The sequence below is a fragment of the Camelina sativa genome, chromosome 2 (assembly GCF_000633955.1).
Source record: "Camelina sativa cultivar DH55 chromosome 2, Cs, whole genome shotgun sequence".
Lineage (NCBI taxonomy): Eukaryota > Viridiplantae > Streptophyta > Magnoliopsida > Brassicales > Brassicaceae > Camelina > Camelina sativa.
This window is the reverse complement of record NC_025686.1, coordinates 24,963,551-24,979,097: the sequence shown is the minus strand read 5'-3', so window position 1 is coordinate 24,979,097 and position 15,547 is coordinate 24,963,551. Positions and strand designations below refer to the sequence as shown.

Genomic DNA, 15,547 nt, shown 5'->3' with positions numbered 1-15,547 from the left:
TGTGTGTTTCAGGTACATGCCTAAGCCTAGCACCAGGAAAAATCCTACTGGTCCGGTTATTAAGCTTACAAACCAAGAGTTAGGACAACTAGAGCGTGAAAACACCAAAGCAGCCAAATCAGCAAAGATGGTCAACCCAATTATACTAAGACCTGATGAGGCTGGAGTTTTGAGAGATCAAGAGGGTCATGTGCGCAACGAGCAAGGCCAGAAACTTGATGCTGAAGGACAAGTTATTCAGGAAGAACCTGTCGTCGTTGATGAGAATGCAGATGGCATCGATCGACGCAACGTCGGCATCGGTCGACGCAATGAAGAAGGCATCGATCGACGCATAGTTGGCATCGGTCGATGCAATGTCGGGGCTGGTGCGAACGGAGCCAACTTGGATGGTAACAACCAGCAGAACCTTCAGCCTAGACGGGACAACAATGGAGAGCTTGTCAAGACTCTTGCGGACTTCAACAGACCAGACTTGTTCTATGAGAACCGCTCTGCAATTGTCCCTCCTCCATTCCCAAGGAATGACTTTGAGCTGAAGCCTGCCTACTTCGCTCTTGTTGGACAACGGCCATTCCAGAATTTGCCAAATGAGAAGCCTCTAGACCACATAGAGCACTTTGAGGACATAGTCACAAGCATCAAGGCTAATGGAGTCACTGAAGACTACCTCTACTGCAAGCTTTTCCCCTACTCTCTTGCTGGGGAAGCTTCTCATTGGCTAAGGCAGCTGAAACCAGGATCTCTGACAACCTGGCATGACATTAAGGTGGCGTTTTTGAACTACTTCTATGATGATGCGATGTCTGATGAGCTAAGGATCAAGCTTTCTACCTTTAGACAAGGTCCTACTGAATCTTACAAAGCTGCTTGGGTAAGATTTAAGGCATACCAGAGGGACTGTCCACATCATGGGTTCTCAGAGGTGCAATTGATCAGTATCTTCTTTAGCGGGATTGACTGGAGGTATCAGATGGCTTTGGATGCTGCTAGTGATGGGAACTTCAAGACAAGGTACCCAGATGATGCTGAAAAGTTGATTGAAAGGCTAGCATCAAGTAATAGCACCAAGAATGCAGACTTAGAGCGGAAAAGAGCACATGAAGGCAATGGTTCAAATCAGTTTGCTGCAGTGAATGCTAAGTTGGATACAGTGCATAATCTTCTTGTGGGAAAGAAGTCTGTCTATTTTGCTGAAGATGTTGAGACTTTTGAGCCAAAGCCAGAGATTACAGAAGATGTCAACTATGTGTATGGAGCTGGCTATCAAAATCAGAGATTTGGTCAGAAGAATTCCTTCACAGGAAATCCAAACAGCAATTTCACAAGGAACTATGGATCTTCTTCTTACCAACCCCTCCCTCCACCAAATTCAGAGAGCAAGATGGAATCAATGGTTGAGCAGATTCTTCAAGGTCAACAGAAGTTAACAGTGGACTTAAATGGAAAGATTGATTCTGTTTACACTGAGCTGACTGGGAAATTTGAAGCTCTAAACACTCATGTCAAGAAGCTAGAGAATCAAGTGATTCAGACTGCTGGGTCTGTTAAAAGACAAGAGGAACTTCTTTCTAGAAGAACTGAGAACCCCCACCATGCTTGTAATGCGTTTTTGGTGAAGGAAAAAGATGAAGATACGTCAGTTGGTCCAGCATCGATCGACACTACACAGGAGCATCGATCGATGCAATCATCACCAAGTGTCGATCGACGCAATGTCAGCATCGATCGACACCCCCTGCAAACAGCTACGGTTTCTGTTCCAGTTCAACCATCTGATTCACAACAAGCCTACAAGCCTAAGGTTCCTTTCCCTAAGCCTAGGAGGTCTAAGCAGGAGATTGAAGAAGCTAGATGCAAAGCTATGATGGATAAGGTGATGATAGAGATGCCTTTGATTGATGCTGTCAAGTTCTCTCCTAGTATTAAGAGATATGTGAAGAGGATGGTCACTAATGGTTTGAGTCCTGAGGAAGGAGCACTGCTTACAAAGGATGTCAGCTCAATTCTCTTGGTCTACCCATCCGTACAGACTCTCTATTTCTTTGTCCTTTACTGTCGGACCTATCGTCCTTCTCGGACGCACCGATCGTCCTTCTCGGACGCACCAATTGTCCCTATCGGACGTACCGATCGTCCCTCTCGGACGCACTGATCGTCCTTCTCGAACGTACCAATCGTCCCTGTTGGACGTACCGATATCGACACTTCTCGGCACCAGATACCGTACCGCTATCGGCACTAGGTATCGTACCGCTATCGGCACTTCTCGATACTGGTTCTCAGCACCTCTCGGTACTGACTCTCGGCACCTCTCGGTACTTATTCTCGGCACCTCTCGGCACCTCTCGGCACTGATTCTCAGCACCTCTTGGCACCGCCTGTAACTCCCCCGAACTGTCCTATGCCCCGGACAAGGACACGGATTGCGCCGAGACGCTACGTTGTGGGAGATCGCATCCTGGTGGTCCGGCCGAGGGACGGAAGTTGCAGCTTCCTGACCAGTCCTCCTGGACGCGACTCCGCCCGCGGCCGAGGTTTGCTTAGGCTTTGTAACTCTCGCCGCCCTGGCGCGTTGTGTTGGCCCGGACAAGGCCAATGTATCGGATGCAAATTACCATGTTTCCCCCAAAAACCGAATTATATTAGTTAATAAATTATTACATTGAAAATAAGTTATCAAGCAATATACATATATAGTCGGAAAAATTCATTGAATTCATTTTAGAAAATATATAGGGTTTTACAAAAACAACACAACAATCAACCCTATCCNCACAAGTATTTAATATGTAAAAAAAGAATTATCCGATTCCAAAGTTATTGCAACTAAAGATTCCAGAAATTCCATTCTTACAGGTAAATGCTCAACACCCACGTAAGCTTAAAAAGTTGATCATGATTAAGTGCTTTCTGGGTCGTCTCATACCTTATCAATTCGTCCTTAATCTCAAAAATTATATCGAGATTTTTCAAATACAAAGGATTTACTTGTTACTAATGGAGTCTACCCTCTACTCTTCATTAGATCCTGTATTCACTCCGATAGTATTATAAATCGTGTTGATGCAGAGAAAATGAATGCATTTACATACTATTAATTATTTTTTTTTAGTCCAAAATAACTAAAAACATAATCAGGATTATGTTCCATCCCTTAATCTACTGGATTTTACGGAGCCCACTCATCCACGACAGCGTCGGGTATGATCATAGAAAAGATTCTCTTCAAGTGAACCAGCCTATCCCCTGTATGGGGCTTACACAGTGGTTGGAACAAAGACACATTTGGTTGGGAATTCCAATGTAGCAGATAAAGTCATATTTCTGCACGGCCCGATCAATAGTTCAAGTCACACACTCCCATAATCCATTATCTCTTCATAGAATTCCCTTCAACCTTTTATGTCAAAAAAATAATAAAATATTGTGGAGTTGAAGGGAAATATCCAAATACATGTCTTATTTTTTTAATAATCCATATTTATAGCAATAAAATACTATCGTTCCTTCACCAAGTAATAAGTAAGTACAAATATCTATAATCTATATTCTATATTATTTATAAGGGACCAGAAATACCTTGCTTACGTATCATTAGGAAATGCATTAACATAAAGACGGCCGTAAGAAGAGGTAATACAAAAGTGTGTAAACTATAAAAACGAGTCAAAGTGGATTGTCCAACACTAGCACTTCCGCGTAATAATTCTACAAGAGGTGATCCTATTACCGGAATAGCGTCAGGTACACCTGTTACAATTTTGACTGCCCAATAACCAATTTGATCCCAAGGTAAAGAATAACCTGTTACACCAAAAGATGCGGTCAATACACCCAGAACCACACCAGTAACCCAAGTTAATTCGCGAGGTTTTTTAAAACCACCGGTGAGGTATACACGAAATACGTGCAGGATCATCATTAGGACCATCATACTTGCCGACCATCTATGAACTGATCCGATTAATTAACCAAAGTTAGCTTCAGTCATTATATATTGAACAGAAGCAAAAGCTTCAGTAATGGTTGGACGGTAATAAAAAGTCATAGCAAATCCCATAGCTACTTGTACTAAAAAACAAGTAAGGGTAATTCCACCTAGACAATAAAATATGTTGACATGTGGATGAACATATTTACTAGTTATATCATCTGCAATCGCCTGAGATGCGGAAGCAACAACAACAACAAGCAAGGTTAGATCAGACAACACTCGACTCGATCAACCTAGACTCCTCTCTCGACACTAAAGACGACTAAAGTAAGACAAGGGTTACTTGGATACTCTAGACTCTTTACTCCTATTCCAACAACAAAGACGACCTAGAATACTACAAGGGTTACTTGAATACTCTAGACTCTTTCTCCTACAACCACGACAAAGACGACTAGAATACAACAAGGGTTACTTGATTACTCTAGACTCTTTCTCCTAAGGGCCCTCGATAATCTGTTCCGTTCCACAACACTTCCCATGCTGAAACCACTTAGGTAACCAGCATGTGCCCCATCAAGCTACTACGTCTAGTAGCAGTCATTCTAGTGGCCAACTAGATATGACATTGCCCCGCGTGAGTGGTCATTGGGAACTCCCCACTCTATCCTAGCTATGACTCAAGAAATATATCCCATATAATTCAAGAGACTAGCTAAGACAAGTACTACAACTCAAAGGGTTAGAAAACGCTAAGCGATTAGTACTACCACACAACGATTCAAGCAAAAACTCAAGCAAAACAAGCAAGCAGTTCAAGCAAGAAATCACACAACAATCTACAAGCAGTGAGAACTCCTATTCAAGCAACCTAGATTGTTCTACATGCATGCAACTAATCTATCCAATTTTTAAGCAAGTAATTATTGCAATAAAAACCTATTAGTTCTACTCAACATGCAAGTCTTTCGTCCAAATTTTAAGCAAGCCGTACTGCTAAACATGCATCAAGTTCATCATGAATTTATGCAGTTCAATTCCCCAATTCTCCACATGTATGGTGATTAATAACATAATTCTATGTGCATTTAAACATGAATCTAGCATGAATCCTACCATATTACGCATGCAACATCTAACTAGTTCTATCATGAACCTAGACTAAATGCAGCAAGCAATAGGTACGTACACGGATCCTAAGAACTGTGCAGCACCCCACACAACCTACCACCGAAACCAACAAGCACATAAACTAACAATGACCGCAGAACTCACAGCGATTAGCAGATTGATTTTCTGGACTTCACAGCACCGCAGATCAGACAGCTTCTCTCCTTCGCACCAACAGCGACTCACTTCACCTCGACGGCTTCTCACTTCGACAGCACCTTCCCTTGCTTCGAGAATGTCTTACTCTTCTTGAGAGAGAGCAAGACTTTGAGAGCTTTTGATTTCTTTCTTTTTGAGCTAAGTGATGAATTTGTGAAGGGTGGCATCCCTTTTATAGATGAGATGGGCAGTGCAACTCGCCAATGCATGGCGTGCACATGCTAGCTCCTCCTTCTCTCTCCCTTTGGCAAACACTTGGCCCCTAAGCTACTAAGATTCTTCTCCCTTGTCCCACGATTTGGTAAGCACAAGAGAATATCTTCTTTGTCTCCCACATTGCTCAACCTCATTGGCCAACACTTAGGAACATAATGATTATGTCCTACTCTTGTGTTTTTCAAGGACACAATGATTGAGTTTCATATTTGCATGAATTCCCATTGGCTAATTGCAAAATAGGAATCACTTTTGCGCCGCCAACAGCTTCCGCAAAATTCGGAATCTTGTCAGGTCCGTCCAATGTTCGTCCGGCTTATCCGGCAAAACTCGGTCCTCGACCGCAGTCGCTTCGGCACTCTTCGGCATTTCTCGGCACTTTGCGGTTTCTCTCGGTTCTCATCCGTCTTTCCAAGATCCATACCGTCTCTCTTGGCACTTCTCGGCATTCTTTGGCACTTCTCGATCTCTCGGCATTTCTCGATTTCTCTAGGCACTTCTCGATTTCTCTCGGCATTTCTCGATCCGTACCGATACTTCTCGATTTCTCTTGGCACTTTTCGATTTCTCTCGGCACTTCTCGGCTCTTGTCGACCTTTCTCGACACTTGGTCCGACACTTCTCGGCACTGGTCGGACATCTCTCGGCACTAGCCCGACACTTCTTGGCACTGGCCCGACATTTCTCGGCACTAGTCGGACTTCACCGTACCTGACCCGTACATGCAGTTTTTCGCCTCGGCTGCCGACATTTGATCGGTCACCGGGTTCCGATCATGCTTCCGGTTACTTCGTCTTGGTTTGGCTATCTTTTGACTCAGCGAATTTTCCTCGTACATCCTCCGGGTCTTCCTGTTCATTTCTCTTCTTTTTCTTCCTAAGTCTTTTCTGGGCCGTTTCCTCGAACTTTTAATTTCGGGATTTCTGCCCTTAGTGAGGGTCATTACACCGCCAGTACCAAGGAAACGGGTTGTTACACCGACGCTCAGAGCACACAGATGCCGAGGCACGCCGTAAAGGCGCGTGCTGCAGACCACGATCACGGCAGCGACGTCTCCGCGGGCGTAACAAAAGCCCGGACTTAGGTCACCACCGTAATCTGCATCAGTCAATCCCCAAATCAATCGGCAGACCAGATTGCTCCGTTCCGCATCTGACAGGGATGCATCGTCGGACCCCATCCGCTTCCCTCCGACAATTTCAATCACTCTATGACTCTCTTTTCAAAAGCTTTTCATCTTTACCTCGCGGTACTTGTTCGCTATCGGTCTCTCGCCCGTATTTAGCCTTGGACGGAATTTACCGCCCGATTGGGGCTGCATTTCCAAACAACCCGACTCGTAGACAGCGCCTCGTGGTGCGACAGGGTCCGGGCACGACGGGGCTTTCAGCCTCTCCGGCGCCCCTTTCTAGAGAACTTGAGACCGGTCGGTCGCTGAGGACGCTTCTCCAGACTACAATTCAAACGCCGAACACGTCCGATTTTAAAGTTGGGCTTTTACCGGTTCGCTCGCCGTTACTAAGGGAATCCTTGTTAGCTTTTTTTCCTCCGCTTATTGATATGCTTAAACTCAGCGAGTAATCCCGCCTGACCTGGGGTCGCTTTGAAGACTTTGGGTCATCTAGAGCTTCCGGACAAGAGCAACCGACGATAAGGAAAGTGGATCAAGTTCACCACCGCATGTCGGAACGCTCCATGCGTCCTTGGCTCGGATTTAGGTCAACCGCGTACGGTAACACACGGGAGACCAGCTTCCGTCCCGTATCCACAAAGAATGTGGGGGGACGATGATTTGTGACACCCAGGCAGACGTTGCATTGACCCTCACCAAGGGGTAAATTTCAAAATGAAAACCCAAGGCCAAAAGACCAAGAAAGGAAGCCAACAAGGAGATTAGAAGAATTTTTGAAGAAAAGACCGATAAAATCTGGACGGATCGAAGAATGGCCGAATTGTCCGAAAAATACCAAGAGAGCGACATTGGTCGAGCGATGGTCGAGGATGGTCGAAGGCTGTCGAGAGTGCCGGACGACGGACTGAGAATTTCTGGTAAAAGCAAGAACTTCTTCTTTTACTAAAAATTCGCCTAAGTAAGTGGAGGATTAATTTATTCAAAGAAGAAGTTAGTAGAGTTAGTGGGAGATTAAACTAATCAAGGAGGGTTAGTGGCGTTAGTGGGTAATTAAACAATTCAAGGAGATGTTAGTGGCGTTAGTGGGCAATTAAACAATTCAAGGAGATGTTAGTGGTGTTAGTGGGCGATTAAACAATTGAAGGCGAGTTAGTGGGAGTTTAGTGGCCAAGTGTTAAAGTTAAAATCGCACAAGTGTTAAGTGACATGCACTAAGGAGAAGGTTCTAAAACCGCCATTTGTTCGCCATGCAAAGAGAGAGCTGCATGTTCAGCCACTTGTCTCAGCCAAGACTCACACCAAACCACTATAAATAGGAGGCCTTAGTGTTTGTTAAGAGAGATTTTCGTTTCTCTTGCTAAGTTAGAGTGAAAGAGAGAGTAAAAGAAGTTAGAGAGAAGGAGAAGTTAGAGAAAGAGTGAGAGAGAGAGTCTTCCCTTAGAAGTTCTCTTTCGCGAGTTGTTAGCGAAGTGCCAGCGTAGGATNCTGTCCATTTATTAAAGTATGGATAACTTAGATAACTTCTCTGGATTGTCTCACCATGTGTTACATGCATGCGTAATTATTGAATGAGTTTGGTGAAATGTCCTGTGGTACCTAAAATCTCATGTCGTTCATTAAGTAGCTTTTAAACTCTCCACATCTATCTTAAAGTCTTATAATTAGTTAGTTGCATTGGATTAAGACCATAGTACAACATGGGCCTTGCTGCAAACTCATTTCATTGCGAACCTCTGATCATCCTAATAGTTTTTAATGTTACCACCATTTCTCCGCGGGCGTATATTTGACTATCATTGTGACTGACGATATAGTGCAAAATATGGTATTTACCTGATGGTATTACCCTTTTGTCAACAGAGGTCGCATCTTGGTTTTCAGCCAAGCCAGGTGAGTTTCGAAGCGTGTGATATGGCACATGATAGGTGGGGTTTTGGGTTGTTTTCGCTTAAGATTTTTGGGTGAAATCTAAGCATTTTCGTTGGGGTGTTGGGTAAATTTGTTTCTTTTCTTTCTAGATCGAAGTTCTAGGAAGTTAAGTCTCGTTTATTGCTTGTTTGCGTATTGGTGTGAGGTTGTGTCTAGCGCTTAGTTTCTAGATATTACTCTAGTACTAAGGCTTGCATGTTGCTTGTTTGTAGTTGCATGTGGCTGGTGTGCCTCGCATGCAGTTGTTTGTGGTTGCATGTTTGCTTGTGTGCATTGCATGTTTGTGGTAGTTATATTTGCATGTGGCTTGTGTGCCTTGCATGTTGTTGTTGGTAGCTTGCATGTAGCTTGTGTGCTTTGCAGGTTTGTTTAGTTGTGTGTTAAGGTTGTGCAGGAGAAGACTTCCCCAAGGCCGTAATCGGGGCGGATTACAAAGACTCGGAGAGACGGGATTGCAGCCTATGGCCGAGTACTACACGACGGTGTAGTCGAGATTGCCTGTTGAGAGGAACTCGCATGTGATGTTCTATGCTCGCGTGCCTTTGTGGCTGTGAGTATAGGTGTTCACGGGTGTGGGGGAAGTGATGAAGCGTTGAGGCATTAAAACGAAGAAGTGAAGGCCTTGAAGACGAAGAAGAGTTGTTAGCTTCCGCATGCGTATACTTTGATAGTATACTCGGAGATTGCTTGACTAACTTGCATATTATCCTGCTTGTTTTTCTTGCATTTTGGTTTGCATGTAGCATTTGAGTGTTGCATGTAGTGTAGTTGATGTTTGTTTAGCTTGCATGTTGTGTGTTGCTTGCGGGGTTTGGGGTTGGGTTTTGGTTCTTGTTAGGTTCCCGAACTCACTGAGTGTTTAGCACTCAAGACTCCATAATTTGTTTTGCAGGTAACCTTAGTGGGAAAAGCCTTAGAGGGGAGCAAAGGACGTTAGCCCAGCCGGTGTAGAGTTGTGTTGCCTTTGCAAGAGATTGCCTTTTTGTTGTAAAATTAAATTATCATGTTTTGGCTCTAGGCCTGGTACCAAAGACGATGTTAATGTTTTGTGAACGTATTTCCGTTAAGTAATTTAAAGTTGAAGTTGTTTTATTTAAGTTGTGTTGTTTCGTTTGGTTCCAGCCTTGTCCGGGCCAACACAACGCACCAGGCCGCGAGGGTTGCAAAGCCTAAGCAGTCTCGGTTGCGGGCGGAATTGTGCTAGGGAGGACCGGTCGGGAAGTCTGCAGCTTCCGTCCCTCGACCGAGTCACCTCGGTGCAAGTCTGCAAGTGGCGTCCCGTGGCTGTCCGACGGCCTTCGTGGTCATAGGACGGTTCGGGGGCGTTACAGACGTGCCCTCGGCCAGAAGGCGTGCAACTTGCGTTCAAAGACTCGATGGTTCACGGGATTCTGCAATTCACACCAAGTATCGCATTTCGCTACGTTCTTCATCGATGCGAGAGTCGAGATATCCATTGCCGAGAGTCGTTTTAGACTTTAGATCGCAGCTCAGCATCCGCGCACACACCGTCTCCGGGGAGTCGAATGCCAAAGCTGTTCGGTTGCATGTTCCTTGACACTTTTCGTGCCGGGGTTTTTTGATATCGGGAAGCAACGCGCACGACCAGACCAAGATAGAGCTCTCGACCGGGAAGATACGTGAAACCACGAAAATGGCAGGCAACGGATCGGCTAAGAAACCGGCCTACCGGGAGTGGTGATCGTTGGTTTGCGGGTAGTTCTGTTTTGGACAGGTATCCGCAGGTTCACCTACGGAAACCTTGTTACGACTTCTCCTTCCTCTAAATGATAAGGTTTAGTGGACTTCTCGCGATGTTGCAGGCGGCAAACCACCCACGGCGCCGCGATCCGAACACTTCACCGGATTGTTCAATCGGTAGGAGCGACGGGCGGTGTGTGTACAAAGGGCAAGGACGTAGTCAACGCGAGCTGATGACTCGCGCTTACTACGAATTCCTCGTTGAAGACCAACAATTGCAATGATCTATCCCCATCACGATGAAATTTCAAAGATTACCCGGGCCTGTCGGCCAAGGTGTGAACTTGTTGAATACATCAGTGTAGCGCGCGGGCGGCCCAGGACATCTAAGGGCATCACAGACTTGTTATTACCTCAACCTTCCTTGGTATAAACGGCCATAGTCCCTCTAAGAATCCAGCCGTGAAGGGATGCCTCCACGTAGCTAGTTAGCAGGCCGAGGTCTCGTTTGTTAATGGAATTAACCAGACAAATCGCTCCACCAACTAAGAACGGTCATGCACCACCACCCATAGAATCAAGAAAGAGCTCTCAGTCTGTCAATCCTTACTATGTCTGGACCTGGTAAGTTTCCCCGTGTTGAGTCAAATTAAGCCGCATGCTCCACTCCTGGTGGTGTCCTTCCGTCAATTCCTTTAAGTTTCACCCTTCCGACCATACTTTCGTTCTTAATTAATGAAAACATCATTGGCAAATGCTTTCGCAGTTGTTCGTCANGACTTCTCCTTCCTCTAAATGATAAGGTTTAGTGGACTTCTCGCGATGTTGCAGGCGGCAAACCACCCACGGCGCCGCGATCCGAACACTTCACCGGATTGTTCAATCGGTAGGAGCGACGGGCGGTGTGTGTACAAAGGGCAANCGTCAATTCCTTTAAGTTTCACCCTTCCGACCATACTTTCGTTCTTAATTAATGAAAACATCATTGGCAAATGCTTTCGCAGTTGTTCGTCATTCATAAATCCAAGAACTTCACCTCTGACTATGAAATACGAATGCCCCCGACTGTAACACCCTCGACCGTTTCTAGGCCAAGTACAGACCGAGAGCATCACGTGTAGGACGCCTGCAGTCAGCCTACCGAGGTTCTCAGAACACATTCGATCGCCCAAGCCGTCCAACCGCAGATGCCCGTTCCTCGCGTATCATGGCCTAAGGCTTTGCAACCCGTACCGCGATGCGCGAGTTGTGATTAGTCCGGACTAGACTAATAAATATAATTGGGAGACACGGGTTTTAAGAAAAACATCGCTTTATTATTAATGTTAAATCGAGTATTACATAATATAAACAAAAACTACATATTACAAAGGCAAGGAAATCTACACCGGTTGGCCTAACGTCCTTCGCTAACCCTAAGGTCTCCCTCTAAGGTTACCTGCAAAAGAGAGAGGGATGAGCGCTAATCGCTCAGTGTATTCGGGCTATTCGGGCTCCCCTAAGCATGTAATCAATCCCATCCCCAAAAACCCAAAATAACAATCAACACGCAGCAAGCAATGCAAACAACAAACAAAGTATACTACAACGAGTATACACAAACAATGTAATTAAATATGCATGCAATCATGTACTCAATCAATCCACCTAGGGCCCTGCGTATTGACCTTCCCTTCCCATCATTCGTGAACACCTATACAAGTAGCCACAAAGGCTAAACAAGTATAGAACATCACTCGTTCCGAGTTCCATATTGTGGTGGTAACTCAGTCCACATCGTCATGCAGCACTCAGCCATAGGTTGCGACCCCGTCATGCAGTATGTAGGGATTACCCACTATGCACACACTACTAGTGTACGGACTTTGGGAAGCATCAAGTACGCTACTATACTAACACGCACAATCTACTATTCATGCAACAATAGTATCTAACAAGCAAGCAATCAATAATATAGCAATCGGGCAGTATAACGGCAATTCGACAAAATGTCCAGCATCACGGCTATACCATCGCGATGCTATATCAACAAACAATCACACAATGCAAGCAACCAACAAGCAATGCAATGCAATAATTATACCAAGTATAATTACCTAACCTCAATCTAAGCTAGCCTATAGCAAATAAATGAATAGAACCACAAGCAATCAATTAGATCCCTATTTAATTATAGTTCGCAATAAACAATTAAACAAACAAGCTGGTTGACATGCGTTCTTTGAACAACATGCAACCACATGCAACACGCATAACCTGAACTCACCTTGGCTTAATGTCGCGAGAACGACATTCTACCCTTGACGCCTATGCTAGTCCTGATCCGACCAAGCTTTCGCCGACGCGATAAATCTAAGTTTGGACCGAACCAAAACCGTTATAAAAATATTCTAAAAATAAAATAAACTAAGGTCGGAACTAACTTACCGAACTATCCGACTACCCGGACTACCCGACTCCAGCTCCTACGGCCTAGCACCTACCGGGACGGTTTTGGTTGGTTTTTGGTGTGAGGAAACAAATGAATAGGGAAAGGGGTTTATATAGGTTCCCAAGATCGGTGGTGGAAGCATGAGGTGGCGGATAGGCATCACCGGACGACGATACATGTGCGGACACTAATCACCCTCCGAGGGGCGACACATGGCGGATAAGCTTGGGCGAGCTGATCTCTTCGTCCATCCTTATCCACTTTCGTCCTTATCCACACACGTTGGTAAAGCTGCCTGCCTGGTAACTAATAGACGTGGACGGCACGCTGGCGGTCACGTCCGGCTATCGACCAGAAACTTTTGCCCCGTACCAGAATCCAATTTTTTCGTTCTTCTTCAATTTTTTCTTAGACCAAAAGCTTCTAAATTGTCTAAAAAGACTTTGGATCAACTCCAAAAATTAATTCCCCTTTGTCTTGACCAATTCTTCTTCCATAGCCATCCTTTGGCCATCTCACGGGAATTTAAGCCCCGGGGAGGGGTATTACATTCTCCTCCCCTTAAAAGAATTTGTCCTCGAATTCTAAGGCTTTATATGATGCTCCTCTTCCTTAGTATCTTCATGATCTTCTGGCAACCTCTTTGGACTCCTTGTGGATTGGCTTCACGGCTCCTCCCCTTAGACTAATCTTCGGTCTTCCTTGTATGTCGCTTGGTAGCCCAACCTTTTCCACTTGCCTCATTTCCACACGCCTCACTTCCACACGTCCCAGGGGTGGTTTCCTAAATAACTAAGGGTTCCTAACCTCTAAGGTTCCGACTCAGACTTCTAAATCTTTGGGGATACCCAAAAATTACAATCCTAACATTCTACCTTCTCAGACTACCCAAAAATAAAACAACCTCTTAAACTAGCACACACACTTGGGGTTACCAATTCCTAAATGTTCCTACTCCTAAAAACTATGCAAGCAAAACAAACAAGCAAACAAGCAATTCTCACACAACCACACAATCATAAGAATAGTTAGAACCCATACTTACCTGTTGTGGGACTTTTTCAGGCCATGAAGGTTAGGGTAATCTAATCCTAAGGGAAAATCTTGCGATTCAATTTTACCTTCTGCCTATCTATCTCTTCCTTGAGGACAAACCAGTGGGGGACGAGTTGATAATAACCTTTGATGGAATAAATGCGTAGTTGGTTAGAGTGCCTTGTAAAGACCATATCTTAAGGACAGGGGCTGATGGTCGATTTTATCTCATACTTGGGCACGCACGATATGAATGCCCAAACTGGCCACATAGATAACATCCGACTTTGATGTCCTTCATTCTTGATTTACGACCTCTTTTCTTGTTCTTCTCCTTCTTCTGGATTCTTGATTGGCCTCCTTTTGATCTCGAACTACTTCCACCATATTTTGCGATCATGCATCATTCTCTACGGCTACGGCTTCTTCTATGTTCACTGTCCTTTCGACTAACTCAGGCAGACTTGAGAAAACTACTGCTTGGATTTTGCTGCGAATCTCTGGTCTTAAGCCACACATGAATCTTTGAATTGTGGCAGCCTTGTCTTTATCACCGTAGGATGTATATCTCTGAAGTCTCAAAAATTCTGCTTTGTATTTCCGTACATTTCTCTCGGCTTGCTTCAGCTCCAAAAATTTAGCTTCCGACTTCTCTCTTACTTCTTGTGGAAAATACTCCATCTCAAACTCTCTTCTAAAGTCTTCCCACGTTGGCTCCCTGTCTTCGTACTGTTTCTCTAAGTTGGTCCACCAATTAGCTGCATCTTTCTTCAAATGGTATACGGCAATGTCCTTCTTGTACTCCTTTGGGCATTTCGTTATGGAGAAGTTCTTCTCTAGGTTTTGTAACCATGAATCAGCTGTGAATGTGCTCCTTCCACCTTTAAAATAATTTGTTCCCAACTCCTCCATTATTGTTGCAATCTCTAGGAACTCAGATGACCTTGATACACTAGGTTGTGTATTTGCCTTTATCAAAGAATTCATCATAAGGTTGTATGATGATTCCAGTGACTGACTTTCTTAAGATTTTAACTCATCATGTCCTTGGTCTTTCATATTACTTGGCCCCAATTCTCGTTCATCCATCCATTCTTCCAACGGCTTAACGGAAGTATATGATTCTTCCACCGAGCCTAGTTGTAAGACCCCGACCATAGAAACCATACTCGGACCTAAACAGGCCGATAAAAATTTTCCTAAGGCCGACAAATTCTATGCGAGTATTAAACAAGTACAACAGCGAATATGAATAATAGGTGCTATAACTTAAAACAAGCGAATTTATTAAATAAAAAGAAGTTCAATTTATCCTTAAAATAACAATGGTCCCATGCATGAGAATAACGAAAACTAATAAAAATAACGCCATGAATATTTCTACCCAAACCAACCACCATCCTCCTTCCTTCCTTGCCTTCGTCACACGAGCTGGTCAGCCACTAAAGTCCTGATCATCGGACCTATCTTTTCCTGCGTCCAATAAAAGGAGGCGTAAGTAAACAAAGTTTACTTAGTGGAGCGGTCATCCCGTCTCACTAGGCTCAGCTCAACGATCTCAATCTAACACAGGGAATATTCCAATCAAGTCACGAAAGTCAATCAAATACCATGGATAGTCGCCTAAATCTCTTAGACCAACCATCATTCATATTGCAATAGAAACCATAACCATAAGTCAAGCAATCAACAAGACTAAATAAACCACGGGTCAAGAGAATCAACCATGGAACTCGGCCACAGTCGCGCAATCACCTTCGGTATCAGCCTAAGGTGTTGATCTCTCGGTTTCTATGCTCGGATCTGATCCCCGCTTCTACACGGACAGATCGATACC

At 44.5% G+C, this 15,547-nt stretch overlaps 1 long non-coding RNA gene across 1 annotated transcript in view; it reads right to left on the bottom strand.

Moving 5' to 3' along the window:
- LOC109129401 overlaps window positions 484-15,547 on the bottom strand; it is a 20,058-nt gene continuing 4,994 nt past the window's right edge. Inside the window, exons 2-4 of the long non-coding RNA XR_002035711.1 lie at window positions 15,265-15,267; window positions 11,912-11,916; window positions 484-494 (exon numbers count right to left, since the gene is read on the bottom strand). This is a non-coding gene — a long non-coding RNA (uncharacterized LOC109129401). The remainder of the gene's footprint in view (window positions 495-11,911; window positions 11,917-15,264; window positions 15,268-15,547) is intronic.